We start from the raw sequence: 13912 nt of genomic DNA, 5'->3' as shown, positions 1-13912 counted from the left end.
CTTTGGAGAGGTGTGTATCCTCTCACTCAAACCCGTCATTGTTTTGTCTGTTGCACTTAACCCACATTTTCCAGGAATATTCTTATGTTACTGAATGTATCCAGAGTATTTTCAGATTTCATTAACAAAAGTGGCAAAAAGTACAGTAAATGTAGAATGCAAATAAAATCAAAAATGTGATGTTTGGATTTAGTCTGGTTTCAGGTGAATTGTTGTGTCCTCAATTTTGGTCTAATAATTTACCCATAAGCTCCAAACTGTTTCCTTTTAATTGCTACCATGCCTATGCATATGCATTTCATATTTGGGTCTTTCTATAAATGCAGGTACCAGTGAGCATTTCTTGTAGTGGACAACTGTTTGGAGCTGTTAAAGTCATTCATAATAATTTACCTTATTTCTTCTTCACATGAATACATTAAAGATAAACACTGAACAAAAATATAAATGCAACATGTAAAGTTTGGTCCCATGTTTCATGAGCGGAAATAAAACATTTAAAAATAACTCAAATATTACATCCCTGTTAGTGAGCATTTCTCATTGCCAAGGTAGGCCACACCAGTAAGGTAGATGGATTATCAATAAGCTGATTAAACAGAATTATCATTACACAGGTGTGCCTTGTGCTGGGGACAATAAAAGGCCACTAAAATGTGCAGTTGTCTCACAACACAATGCCACAGATGTCTCAAGTTGAGGGAGCGTGCAATTGGCATGCTGAATGCAGGAATGTTTACCAGAGCTGTTGCCAAAATATTGAATGTTCATATCTCTACCATAAGCCGCCTCCAACGTTGTTTTAGAGAATTTGGCAGTACGTCCAACCGCAGACGACGTGTATGTTGTCGTGTGGGCGGGTGGTTTGCTGATGTCAACGTTGTCAGAGTGTCCCATGGTGGGTTGGGGTTATGGTATTGGGCAGGCATAAGCTACGGACAACGAACACAATTGCATTTTATCGATTGCAATTTGAAGGCACAGAGATACCGTGACAAGATCCTGAGGCCCATTGTCATGCCATTCATTCACCACCATCACCTCATGTTTCAGCATGATAATGCACGGCCCAATGTCGAAAGGATCTGTACACAATTCCTGGAAGCTGAAAATGTCCCAAAATCAAATACTTCTAACACAAAGAATAACTTTAACATGATGAATCAAGACAAATCGATACGGTCATTAACAGGGTTCTTCAATAACTCTGCATAATAGTTGTTTGAGGCGCATATGATCTCCGGTTGTTTAGTTATGTGGGGAAATTGTCGATTTTGGAAAGGATTTTCTGAATGACAGTCAAGTGATAGAGCCGGAGTGATACTGCCTAGGTAAGGGGGTGGGCTCTAGACCATCCTATCAGCCAATCGGGGCTGTGTATGTAAATATCTTAATTTGTTTCCCAACGCCCACATGATCAGACTGAGCATTTGAAGGGCCAAAGGAGGCTCAGGGAAATAAATTATTACAAAATGAGTTATTTTCATTAAATAAACAGTGATTTATTAGACATACAGTGATGATTTAAAAATAAAATTACAACTGCATGGGGGCATTAATAGCAGTCAAGTACCCGCTTCCCCTGTCCTTGCATTTCCTTGATTCATTGCATCTGCTTTCCTCATCTCTTTCTCAAAAATAATTTTATGAGAAGGTCAGAGGTCCTTCCCCTCTCACCTTATCCAATGAGTTTTCCCCATTCCTCGCCTTCTCAAAGAACATTGGGGGAGAGGAGTCAAAGTTCCTCCCCTCAGGCAACAATGCACATTCAAGAAGAGGCAAGGAGTGGAGAAAACAAGGACAGAGGAAGCAAGAATTTGACTGTTAGTCTTCTAAGACAGACACACACAATGCTTGAAGAGTTTACTGAATAATGATTGTATTATATCAACTATTAAAACATCAATTCTGTTGATCTTTTTCATGGTGGTTTCATGGTGGTTTGGGGCGGCAGGGTAGCCTAGTGGTTAGTGTTGGACTAGTAACCGGAAGGTTGCAAGTTCAAACCCCCGAGCTGACACGGTACAAATCTGTCGTTCTGCCCCTGAACAGGCAGTTAACCCACTGTTCCTAGGCCATCATTGAAAATAAGAATTTGTTCTTAACTGCCTGTTCAGGGGCAGAACGACAGATTTGTACCGTGTCAGCTCGGGGGTTTGAACTTGCAACCTTCCGGTTACTAGTCTAACACTAACTGACTAACCTTAAATAAAGGTTAAATTCTTCAGCTATGTTTAGCATGACTATAAATGGAGAAGTTGACTAAAGCACAAAAAGACCTGGCAACTACACATGAGAAATAAACATGCTGTGTCCATGTTTCTTGTGACATTTTGAATGACATGTAGATGTTTTATTGCTGCTAGGTGGATTTACAGTTTCATTGTGCCTACCTAGACTTTTATTCTTGTAACTACACGTGAAGCTGCAAGAAAATCATGTTTAAATGTGTATCAAATCATTTAGAAATGGTGACCCTGATGTCACACATTGGCCCCTTTATTTATAGAAAGAACCATTTCTTCTGTAATAAACATTTAAATCTAGCCCTATTCATATAGGCCAATTCCCATAAGTGTAGTGTTGAAGACATGCTCTGGAACTTTGGTGACTCGTAAGTATTCTTTAAACCTCCCACTTTGGACTGCGTGTGTCAATGTGTAGTTCATACCATGCGTAATCTATGAGCAGAATTACTGTCTTACCTCAATTAGCGACAAATCCCTAGTTTGAAAGACACTATTTACCGGAAGCTGTGTGGTGCCATTTTCCCCACATTTTCCTCCACGTGGGCCACCCCACTAACAATTAGAGTTTCAGCCAATGAGCTTTAGCCCCTCGCCCTTTGAGTGACAAACAGCAAGATGCACACCCAGCAGAGCGAGAGAGCAATGACGTAGTGCCCATAGCTGCACATATGTCATAACTGTGTGGGGGGGGGGGGGGGGGGGGACAAACAGCTGACTGAAGACAGGACGCCTGGGCATTCTTTCCGTTCCTGCAGGAAAATGGTGCTGAAATACATGCTAACACGTGCCACTACAACGTATTGAAACCACAGATAGGAGCCAGATGTCTCTCAGGATGTATAAATCAGAAGCATCCGTTTAGATAATTTGTTGTATATTACTTCTGAGGCACAGCTGAGAACATAATAATTTGCTTATTGTTTTTACTGGACTGATTGACTGACCATCAGATGCAGTCTGAGGGGAGGGAGATTGCAGCAATCAGGCTGCCTCTCACCCTAATCAGTGTCCCGCCGCTCTCCCTCCTTCCGCTGAGAAAAAAGGGAAATTCTTCCAGCTCACAGCGAAACTCAAGTCAAGTCACACTGCATTATTTGCCTCGTGCACCAATTAATGTCATTACTCCTATGACCAAAAAAATGTGAATTATTCCTTGACATTAAAAGACAAGCCACTAATAATACCGCTAAGACAAGCCGTAAAATAAAAAGCTTAAAATCGGAAACACTTTGCGATACTCATTCATTGCAGCTATCATGCTGGTTGTAGGGAGAAGTACAGTCCCAGTTAAGTTTGGACACACCTACTCATTCCAGGGTTTTTTCTTTATTTTTATTATTTTCTTCATTGTAAAATAGTGAAAACATCAACACTTTTTTGGTTACTATGTATCCATATGTGTTATGTCAATATTTTATATTTGAGATTCTTCCCATGTGGCCACCCTTTGCTTTTGACAGCTTTGCACACTCTTGGCATTCTCTCAAACAGTTTCATGAGGTAGTCACCTGGAATGCTTTCAATTAACGGGTGTGCCTTGTTAAAAGCTAATTTGTGGAATATCTTTCCATAACGCGTTTGAGCCAATCAGTTGTTGTGACAAGGTAGGGGTGGTAGACATATTTTTTTATTTAACTAGGCAAGTCAGTTGAGAACAAATTCTTATTTACAATGGCGGCCTACCAAAAGGCCTCCTGCAGGGACCGGGGCTGGGATTAAAAATATAGGACAAAAACACATCACAACAGTACATAAAGAGAGACCTAAGACAACAACTGTCCGGTATGAGTGTTTGTTGCAGCTTGTTCCAGTCGCCAGCTGCAGTGAACTGAAAAGACAAGCGACCCAGTGATGTGTGTGCTTTGGGGACCTTTAACAGAATATAACTAGCAGAATGGGTGTTATGTGGAGGATGAGGGCTGCAGTAGATATCTCAGGGGGAGTGAGGCCTAAGAGGGTTTTATAAATACGCATTAACCAGTTGGTCTTGCAACAGGTATACAGAGATGACCAGTTTACAGAAGAGTATAGAGTGCAGTGATGTGTCCTATAAGGAGCATTGGTGGCAAATCTGATGGCCGAATGGTAAAGAACATCTAGCCGCTCGAGAGCACCCTTACCTGCTGATATATCAATTACGTCGCTGTAATCTAGCATGGGTAGGATGGTCATCTGAATCAGGGTTAGTTTGGCAGTTGGGGTGAAAGAGGAGCGATTATAATAGAGGAAACCAAGTCTAGACAGTGTACAGTCTAGCCATACTCCCAAGTACTTGTATGAGGTGACTACCTCAAGGTCTAAACCCTCAGAGATAGTAATCACATCTGCGGGGAGGGGCATTCTTCTTACCAAACCATATTACCTTTGTTTTGGAGGTGTTCAGAACAAGGTTAAGGGCAGAGAAAGCTTGTTGGACACTAAGAAAGCTTTGTTGTAGAGCGTTTAACACAAAATCCGGGGAGGGGCCAGCTGAGTATAAGACTATCATCTGCATATAAATGGATGAGAGAGGTTCCTACTGCCTGAGCTATGTTATTGATGTAAATTGAGAAGAGAGTGGGGCCTAGGATTGAGCCTTGGGATACACCCTTGGTGACAGGCAGTGGCTGAGACAGATGTTCTGACATTATACACTGCATTATTTGAGAGAATTAGTTAGCAAACCAGGCCAAAAAACCCTCAGAGACAACAAAACCCCTTAGCCGGCCCACAAGAATGGAATGGTCTACCATTTCAAGCGTATTTGGTAAAAGGCCAAGTCCATATAAAGGCAAGAACAGCTCAAATAAGCAATTTCAAGAACTTTCAAAGTTTCTTCAAATGCAGTCTCAAAAACCTGGCTGAAACTGTCTCTCATGAGGACCACCACAGGAAATTAAGACCCAGAGTTACCTCTGCTGCAGAGGATAAGTTCATTAGAGTTACCAGCCTCAGAAAATGGCAATTAACTGCACCTCAGATTTTTACTTGAACTCTAAGGTGCAAACACACCCTGCGTGAATCAGGCCTTAATGGTCGAATTGCCGCAAAGAAACCACTACTAAAAAAAACATAAATAAGAAGGAGACTTGCTTGGGCTAAGAAACACAAGCAATGGACATTAGACCGGTATAAATCTGTCCGTTGGTCTGAGGAGTCCAAATTTGCGATTTTTGGTTCCAACCACAGTGTCTTTGTGAGACAGAGTACGTGAACGAATTATCTCCGCATGTGTGGTTCCCACCGTGAAGCATGGAGGAGATGGTGTTTTGCTGGTGACACTGATTTATTTAGAATTCAAGGCACACTTAACCAGCATGGCTACCACAGCATTCTGCAGCGATATGCCATCACATCTGGTTTGCGCTTAGTGGGACTATCATTTATTTTTCAACAGGACAATGACCACCCAACACACCTCCAGGCTGTGTAAGGGCTATTTGACCAAGGAAAATGGAGTGCTGCATCAGATGACCTGGCCTCCACAATCACCTGACCTCAACCCAATTGAGATGATTTGGGATGAGTTGGACCGAAGAGTGAAGGAAAAGCAGCCAACAAGTGCTCAGCATATGTAAGAACTCCTTCAAGACGGTTGGAAAAGCATTCCAGGTGAAGCTGGTTGAGAGAATGCCAAGAGTGTGCAAAGATGTCATAAATGCAAAGGGAGGCTACTTTGAAGAATCTCAAATATATTTAGATTTGTTTAACACTTTTTTTGGTTACTACATGATTCCATGTGTTATTTCATAGTTTTGATATCTTATTATTCTACGAATGTAGAAAATAGTTTTTTTTAAATAAAAATAAAAACTTGAATGGGTAGGTGTCCAAACTTTGACTGGCACTGTAGGTGAGTTGAATTAGGGAGAACAAACATTTCATGGCTTAGAAAAGTGTTTTGAACAAAGTGTTGACAGTGCTGAATAACTTAAACATGAACTTAATCATAAAAACAGAAGCTCTTTGCTGTATTTGTTGAGTCCCTCTAGTCATAGTTGTAAAAGTTTTGATCTCACAGTATCAACTCTGCTGTGTGTTCAAGGCTTCTTTTTAAAGTCTATGGCTTGAGGAAACAGTGCAGACGCGGATCTGAGCTCTGACTGGCCACCGGTAGGCCTATAGGAGCACTTGATTTGTTCTCTGGGACTGCTGGGTAGGCAGAGTTCAACATTCAGACAAATGGTTAAAAGAAAAAAATGGGAACACTGCCTTCCCGGGACTAGGGCTGCTGAATCAAGTGATCCTACTGCCAACAGTGTGAAACAAAGGAAAAAGTAGGAACACAAGGCTTTATCGTGGTTGGTTTTTTTCCAGAAATGTTTGGTGATAAGACTAGAAATGCCTTGGAGATCAACCAGTCGATCGCTATCAACCGGTTGGTGACCACTGGCTTAAAACTTCCACTCACCACCAAATATGGTGATGAGAGAAAGTCCAGTGGCGGGAATGGGAGAAGATGGAGCTAGAGGAAACTTGGCCGACATTCTGCAAATTTTCACATTGATGAAACATTAGATCTCAATTCAGTTCTGTTCCCAAAACTAGAATCTCTTACGAACAGAGTGCACTGCGTTTTGTCCACTTGATCCTTTGCCAAAATTGCGTTCTTTAGAAGTGTATGGGTGAATTGAGTTATTGCACGTGCACGCTTCACTGTATTTGCATATAGGAAATATGCAAATACATGCTAACACGTGCCACTAGGATCTCACTAGCTTGTACTTAACTCTGCCACCTCCGTGCTTTTTCTGCCCACTATGTTAAATTTGCTCGCATTGGAAACGACGCTGGGTTAGTTACCAGTATCTTCGATTAAACTTTGTTGATCCTTGCTGAAACAAGCAAAACATGGTGTAGCAAACAAGTCATTGGTTGCCTAGGCAAGGCACCCCTCCCTGCAGCACATGCAGTCAGTCAGGAGAGCAGACAATGTCTCTTTCTGTACTAGTCAAACGGTGACCAAGATCATTTGGCTGACCAATAACAGTCATCCAAAATTCCACGGCCGTCACAGCCCTACATGACAGTAGAAATACCTGCACAGGAAGGAAGTGTTTTGTGAAACGACATGTGGTTGAAGGCTAGACATACCTTCATCAGTGCCATCCATTATAGACACACTGTCCTCTCTGGACAGGAATGGAGACTCCAAACACCTCTCTCACCTTGATAGAAAACTTTAGGTAAGTCCACAATCATGTTTGGAAGCCATTTTCCACATGCATACTCCAGGTACATTCTTTCTATAATAAAACTATTTTCAATACATGCATGTAGACCATTTACGTAATTGACTATTTAGATTGAATTCAAGCCACACCTCCCTTTGTTGTACAAAGCAGTTGGGTGAGGTAACACTGCCACGTAGAAGGTAGAGGGGTCAATGCAACAGGTCAATTAACAACTAAATAGCAGTATTATAGATTTAGGATGTGTCGTCCTTATCTGAATCTGTTATAGGCTATTAAATGGAGAAAGAGAGGTGAAGAGAAGGATGTGAGTAGTGGAGGATCCGGAACACCGACAGGCGATAAAACTAGACAATAACAGGTCACTTATGCAATAAACTCATGGCAATTGCTTTCAGCTGATAGTATTACAGTTAGGGGTGAATGTAGACATGTTATGCAAATACATTGCTTAGCTAATTTCTAAGTGGGCAACTCATGCCTTGACCGCTGCCAACCTACATTCTCTTTCCACCACAACTTTTACAGTGTAACGTCAGAAATCAGAGTGAAATGTAACAAGACGGCTAAAACGAAAGAACTCCACAGAGTGAGAGTGGGGATTGTACAGAGTGTTTGTGGTCTGGTCATCTATCTATGCAGTGTCCACAGACCGTGACCTGCGGCAAAAGGCTCACCCTGTCCAGTAAGTGTGGCCTTCTCCCCAGGCAGAAGGCGAAGGCCTGCGGTGGCCTTGAGGACCAGAGGAGTGCTGCTCCACACAGAGGGAATGCCGTCCTGGGCCACCTCCAAGATCCCTTCTTTACACTGAGAAACAACCCACAGAGAAGGCAAGGGATTCGATTTCAAAAGATAGTCAGGACTTACTACCTCGAATCTTCTTGGGTATGATGCTACAAGCTTGGCACACCTGTATTTGGGGAGTTTCTCCCATTCTTCTCTGCAGATCCTCTCAAGCTCTGTCAGGTTGGATGGGGAGCGTAGCTGCACAGATATTGTCAGGTTTCTCCAGAGATGTTCGATCGGGTTCAAGTCCAGGATCTGGCTGGGCCACTCAAGGACATTGAGACTTGTCCCGAAGCCACTCCTGCGTTGTCTTGGCTGTGTGCTTAGGGTCGTTGTCCTGTTGGAAGGTGAACCATCACCCCAGTCTGAAGTGCTGAGCACTCTGGAGCAGGTTTTCATCAAGGATCTCTGTACTTTCTCTGTTCATCTTAGCCTCGATCCTGACAAGTCTCCCAGTCCCAGCAGCTGAAAAACATCCCCAAAGCATGATGCTGCCACCACCATGCTTCACCGTAGGGATGGTACCAGGTTTACTCCAGATGTGACTATTGACATTCAGGCCAAATAGTTCAATCTTGGTTTCATCAGACCAAAGAATCTTGTTTCTCATGGTCTGAGTCCTTAAGGTGCCTTTTGGCAAACTCCAAGCGGGCTGTCATGTGCCTTTTACTGAGTAGTGGCTTCATCTGGCCTCTCTACCATTAAGTCCTGATTGGTGGAGTGCTGCAGAGATTGTTGTCCTTATGGAAGGTTCTCCCATCTCCACAGATAACTCTGGAGTTGTCAGAGTGACCATTGGTTCTTGGTCACCTCCCTGACCAAGACCCTTCTCCCCCGATTGAGCCTTTTGACTTGGTGGCCAGCTCTAGGAAGTCTTGGCAGTCCCAAACTTCTTCCATTTAAGAATGAGGGAGGCCACTGTGTTCTTGGGAACTTCAATGTTGCAGAAATGGTTTGTTACCCGTCCCCAGATATGTGCCACGACATATTCCTGTCTCAGAGCTCTACAGACAATTCCTTCGACCTCATGGCTTGGTTTTTGCTCCGACATGCACTGTCAACTGTGGGACCTTATATAGACCGGTGTGTGCCTTTCCAAATCATGTCCAATTAATTGAATTTACCACACGTGGACTCTAATCAAGTTGTAGAAACATCAAGGATGATCAATGAAAACAGGATGTACCTGTGCTCAATTTTAAGTCTCATAGCAAAGGGTCTGTATACTTATGTAAATATGGTATTTCTGTTTAGTTTTTTTTACATTTGCAAAAAATTATAAACCCATTTTCAATTTGTTATTATGGGGTATTGTGTGTAGATTGAGGAAAGATGTTAATTTAATCCATTTTAGAATAAGGCTGTAACGTAACAAAATGTGTAAAAAGGGGTCTAAACTTTCCGATTGCAATGTACATGAAGTTGATTCCCTTTTCTGGATCATCAGCATATGCAGATAGATCTGGTTTTATTGCTCTGAATGTTTCATGTGCCAATTTAGGAGTCTCTGTGGGAGAAAAAAAGACAAAAACAACAAAAGAGTTGTATAAAGCCCACTGCAGAAATCTACTTATTTAATTCACAATTTAAAGGGAATTGTAGGGTGATAATGTAGATTTAACTAATGCTAATAGTTACCAAAGGCAGAGATCCATGGCAAGCTGCGTGCTATTATACAGTAGCCTACATGAACACTGCCTTAACAAGTGACTTGTTCCATCTTGTCAGAATTTATACATTTCTTCTGTGATGCTTATGACCTACTGACATGTCTCTGCAAAACGATTAAGGCTATTTCAACAAACAGCAGGTGCTTGGAAACCATTAGAATAACAATCATAGATTTAACAATAACGCCAAAACAGCACTTATGTGATTTATCTTAATGTTGAAATAATGCGATAACTAAGCCATTTGGCAAAGCTTCACAGAAACTTTTTTTTTTTTTTGGGATTCCTGATAGGAGGCATCGTAAGCCTAATATGAGGCTCTAAATGGAGTAATGAATTTGTGCATTTTGTAATGGCAACATCACATAATACAAATTAAGCCTGAAAGCCTTCTCACATGAATTCAAATCTGTAATTAACACTTTTTGCCGCATCACATGGCTGACAAATGCTAAAAACAATGCAAAAAGCTACATTTAATTGATTCAGTTTGGTAAACTACATTTGCAGATGCAGCTTATTCTATGTACATGCACCCAAACAAGTCCATGAATGGATGGAATAGAGCCTATATACATTTTTGGGTTGAGAGGTATGGAAGTAAACGTTCTACATTATTTTCTACCTCTCCCAGGCAAGGGGTGTAATATTTGTTATCACATGTACCGTACCATTGTCCTCTAGTTGAAACTTGAAGACATGGATCCTTGTCCCTGTGCTCCCAGCATCAAACATAACGCCATACTGGAAACATCCGCTGACCCCTTCTGAGGAGTTTGGTCTGTTTGGGCTGCCCGAGAAGCCCAATCTGGGGTGGAAGTGAGGTGGTATTTTAGAGATGGCTGGCCTTACACCATCATAGTGGTGCTTAACAAACATCAGGTAAGCCACCAGGCAGCCCAAGACAAAAACACTGATCTTCGGTAACCTCATGGTGACTGGTGTATGTAAGGCACATTCTGCAGTTCCATACAAAACTAAAGGCTGTCATTTCTGGTGTTCCTCCTATAAATGAAACAGACATACAGCAGTTAGCCATCTGATAGAAAGCTGTTCAATAATTGACATCAAGGTTTAGCTAGCTAGGCCACCTGTACTCATATTGTTAAGATTTTCAATTCTATCAGTAGAATGTAGAAACTGTTCCAACTAGTACTAGCTAGCTACATAACTACATTTAAAAAGACACCCTCCAGTGATTTTGGAACTTTTTCTTTTGAAAAGCAATCCCAAATATAAAAAGTACACACACTAATGGGATAATTTTTTTTTGAGCAAATGTGTGTTTTTTTTAGACAACTAAACTTCAAGTGGTATTGCATTCAAAGAGTGGCAGGTACCCTAGCGGTTAAGAGCTTTGGGACAGTAACTGAAAGGTCACGTTTCAAATCTCCCAGCTGACTAGGTAAACAAAATCTAAATGAAGTGCATTGCTTGTGATATCACCAGCCTCCCCCTTGCTTGAGGAACAATAGAGGTGCAATAGACAACAAATGAGGAAAGCCCACCCCATCCACTTGTGCTATATCATGACTTACCTGTGCCTATTGTTAAGTATATCAGGTGTTAAAGCGACACTCCAGTCTCCTCCTCTTATCATTTAACACTCGATTTACATAACAAAAAGGCACATTGCAATAGGTGATCCAGGTATGTCATGACATAACACAAGTGTGTGTGGGGGGGTTCTTAGGCACAACGCATCACGGCATGCCTGGACACAGCCCTTAGCCGTGGTTTGTTGGCCATATACCACAAACCACTGAGGTGCCTTATTGCTATTATAAACTGTTTACCAACGTAATTTGGGCAGTAAAAATACATGTTCTGTCATACCAGTGGTATACGGCTGTCAGCCAATCAGCATTCAGGGCTCGAACCACACAGTTTATAAAGGTAATTAGCACAGGTGGTCGCGTTGTCTTCCGTAAACAAGCGCTGTAACATGGAGATATTGCCGTGTGAGAACATCTTATCAATGTTTGAATTAATATAAACGTTTTGAATATGTTTCCTCCCTGATATGAAAGATAAGGTCCTTATGCTTCCATGTTAGTGTTCAGACAAAGCGTCGGGAATTTTAACAAAAACTTCCTACGGGCCATACAGAAGATGCCTTTGTCCAACAATGACACACAATGTGTAATGGAACAGAGAGTCATTATCAAAGGCTAAGTTTCTCTTGACCTGTGACTTCTGTAAGACAAGACATGGGGTGGGTTTCTCACTTTTGCATTGCTAGTATGAATTCGTATGTACCTAGAATAGTGGCAGGCTAACTGTCACTGTATTTTAGGGCTGTGAGAGATGTCCGAAAATGTATTTGCAGCTAGCAAGCTACTGTAACTGGGGTGGTCCCTGGCTTGCTGATTTTGAAGACAAATTACAAAACGATGGATACATACCTATGCGTGGATCATAAGTAGTTACTTACTCTGATTCCAGTTACATGTTCGATATTCCTATTTCGGACGATGGCTTGACTAATACTCACGATATGTCAAATAATTAGCTTGGTGCACGAAACTCAACCAGAGAATTTTGAGGAGAAGGGGAAACTCCATTGGAATTTTATGAATGCTCATAGTGTAAATTGCTCGTCCGGTGCATTCCGGTAAATTATGGAACAAGGAGATCAACAAAAAAAACTTACCATGAATTTAGTTAACAGAACTACACCATTAAACATTTTCCCGGATGTGGGAGAATTAATTTCTCGAATATTGTATCGCTTTTGGAATCGTGACATTACGTACTTTTGAGGAAAGTAGGCAGGTTTCTTGACTCATACCCTGACTTTGAGAAGGATTGCTTGACGATTAATTTAGCAACCGCGTGACGCAGCATGAGAACGTGAACGCAATTGGTCGACAGTCTGCTGGGTGAGGCGTAGTAAGTTTCTCCACTGCCCTATTCTTTATTTTTTTTTACTGTTATAAAACCACGCCAAATATATTTAAACTGTTGCACGTTGTGAAATACTCATACAATGATGCTGGACTGTTGCACGTCTGAATATTAATAAGCTTGCCTTTCTGTGCTTTGCAAAATGTGCTTCCATGCTGGCCAGATTTATGAACAGATTTGTCTATGTACACAGTTCATTTACTCTCAAAAAGAGCAATTTACATTGTATTCAAAATTCATTAGTATGTTTCACCCATTGCAACAAAAGCTACATTTTCAAATCAAGTAGAAGTTGTTCTCCCCGAAGCCAGGAGAGCATTGACGCTCATATGAAAATTGTTGCGTCAACTAGAACCATACCTAGCATGATAAATTCATCACTTATATAAAAGCAACCTAAAAACAATAGCTAGTATGTTAACAAAATCAATTTCACACATCATGGACACACTGGCTTAAATATGTATAAAAACTCCAAGGTTAAATTTGTTTTGAAAACTATGTGCCATCTTAAAAGGTCCTCCACCTTGTTCATACTGCCACCGTTTTGCCCAAAAGTAAAGTTTGAAGAAGCAGAAGACAGAAAAACATCAGGCACACTTAATTTGTCTCACCGGAAAGCAGTTTGCACCTTAGGGCCAATGGAATGGATTTTTAAAAAACAAAAAGAGAACAGGTTCTGCCCTATTCTTTCTCTAATATCGCTCTATTCTTTCTCTAATATCGCTCTATCCTTTCTCTATCATCGCTGCCTCCAACCAACCCCCGATACCGCGTTCAAACCACTCGGAAATCTCCGATTTAAATGCGTTCAAGGCAACTGGGAACCCCAGTTGTATTGAAAACACAATAGTGTCTGTTTAATTATGTCAGTGTGTGGTGATGATGTGGGAAGAAAAAAACAAAGAGCTCCCTGGTGTTTTTAAGACAACGGCGGACTCTGAAATAAACGAGATCAAATCATGACATCAGTGATCTTCATGTCGAAAAGACGGAGTTCTATAAAGATGCCAGAATTTCAGTTATTTGGATAACTGTTCAAAACGATTTTCCCAGTCGGAACTCGTTTTTTTGCTCAGAGTTCGCAGTTCTTTTGAACACAGAGTAGTCAGATTTTTGAGTTTCAATT

General features: G+C 41.4%; 1 pseudogene; it reads right to left on the bottom strand.

The window, feature by feature from the left end:
* Positions 1-13559, bottom strand: part of LOC109888771 (ectonucleoside triphosphate diphosphohydrolase 6-like) — a 31858-nt pseudogene extending 18299 nt beyond the window's left edge.
* Positions 13560-13912: the final 353 nt, after the last annotated feature.

Source organism: Oncorhynchus kisutch, linkage group LG4, assembly GCF_002021735.2.
Source record: "Oncorhynchus kisutch isolate 150728-3 linkage group LG4, Okis_V2, whole genome shotgun sequence".
Taxonomy (NCBI): Eukaryota; Metazoa; Chordata; class Actinopteri; order Salmoniformes; family Salmonidae; genus Oncorhynchus; species Oncorhynchus kisutch.
The sequence above is the reverse complement of the archived record's forward strand: the minus strand, read 5'-3'. Positions and strand labels throughout refer to the sequence as shown.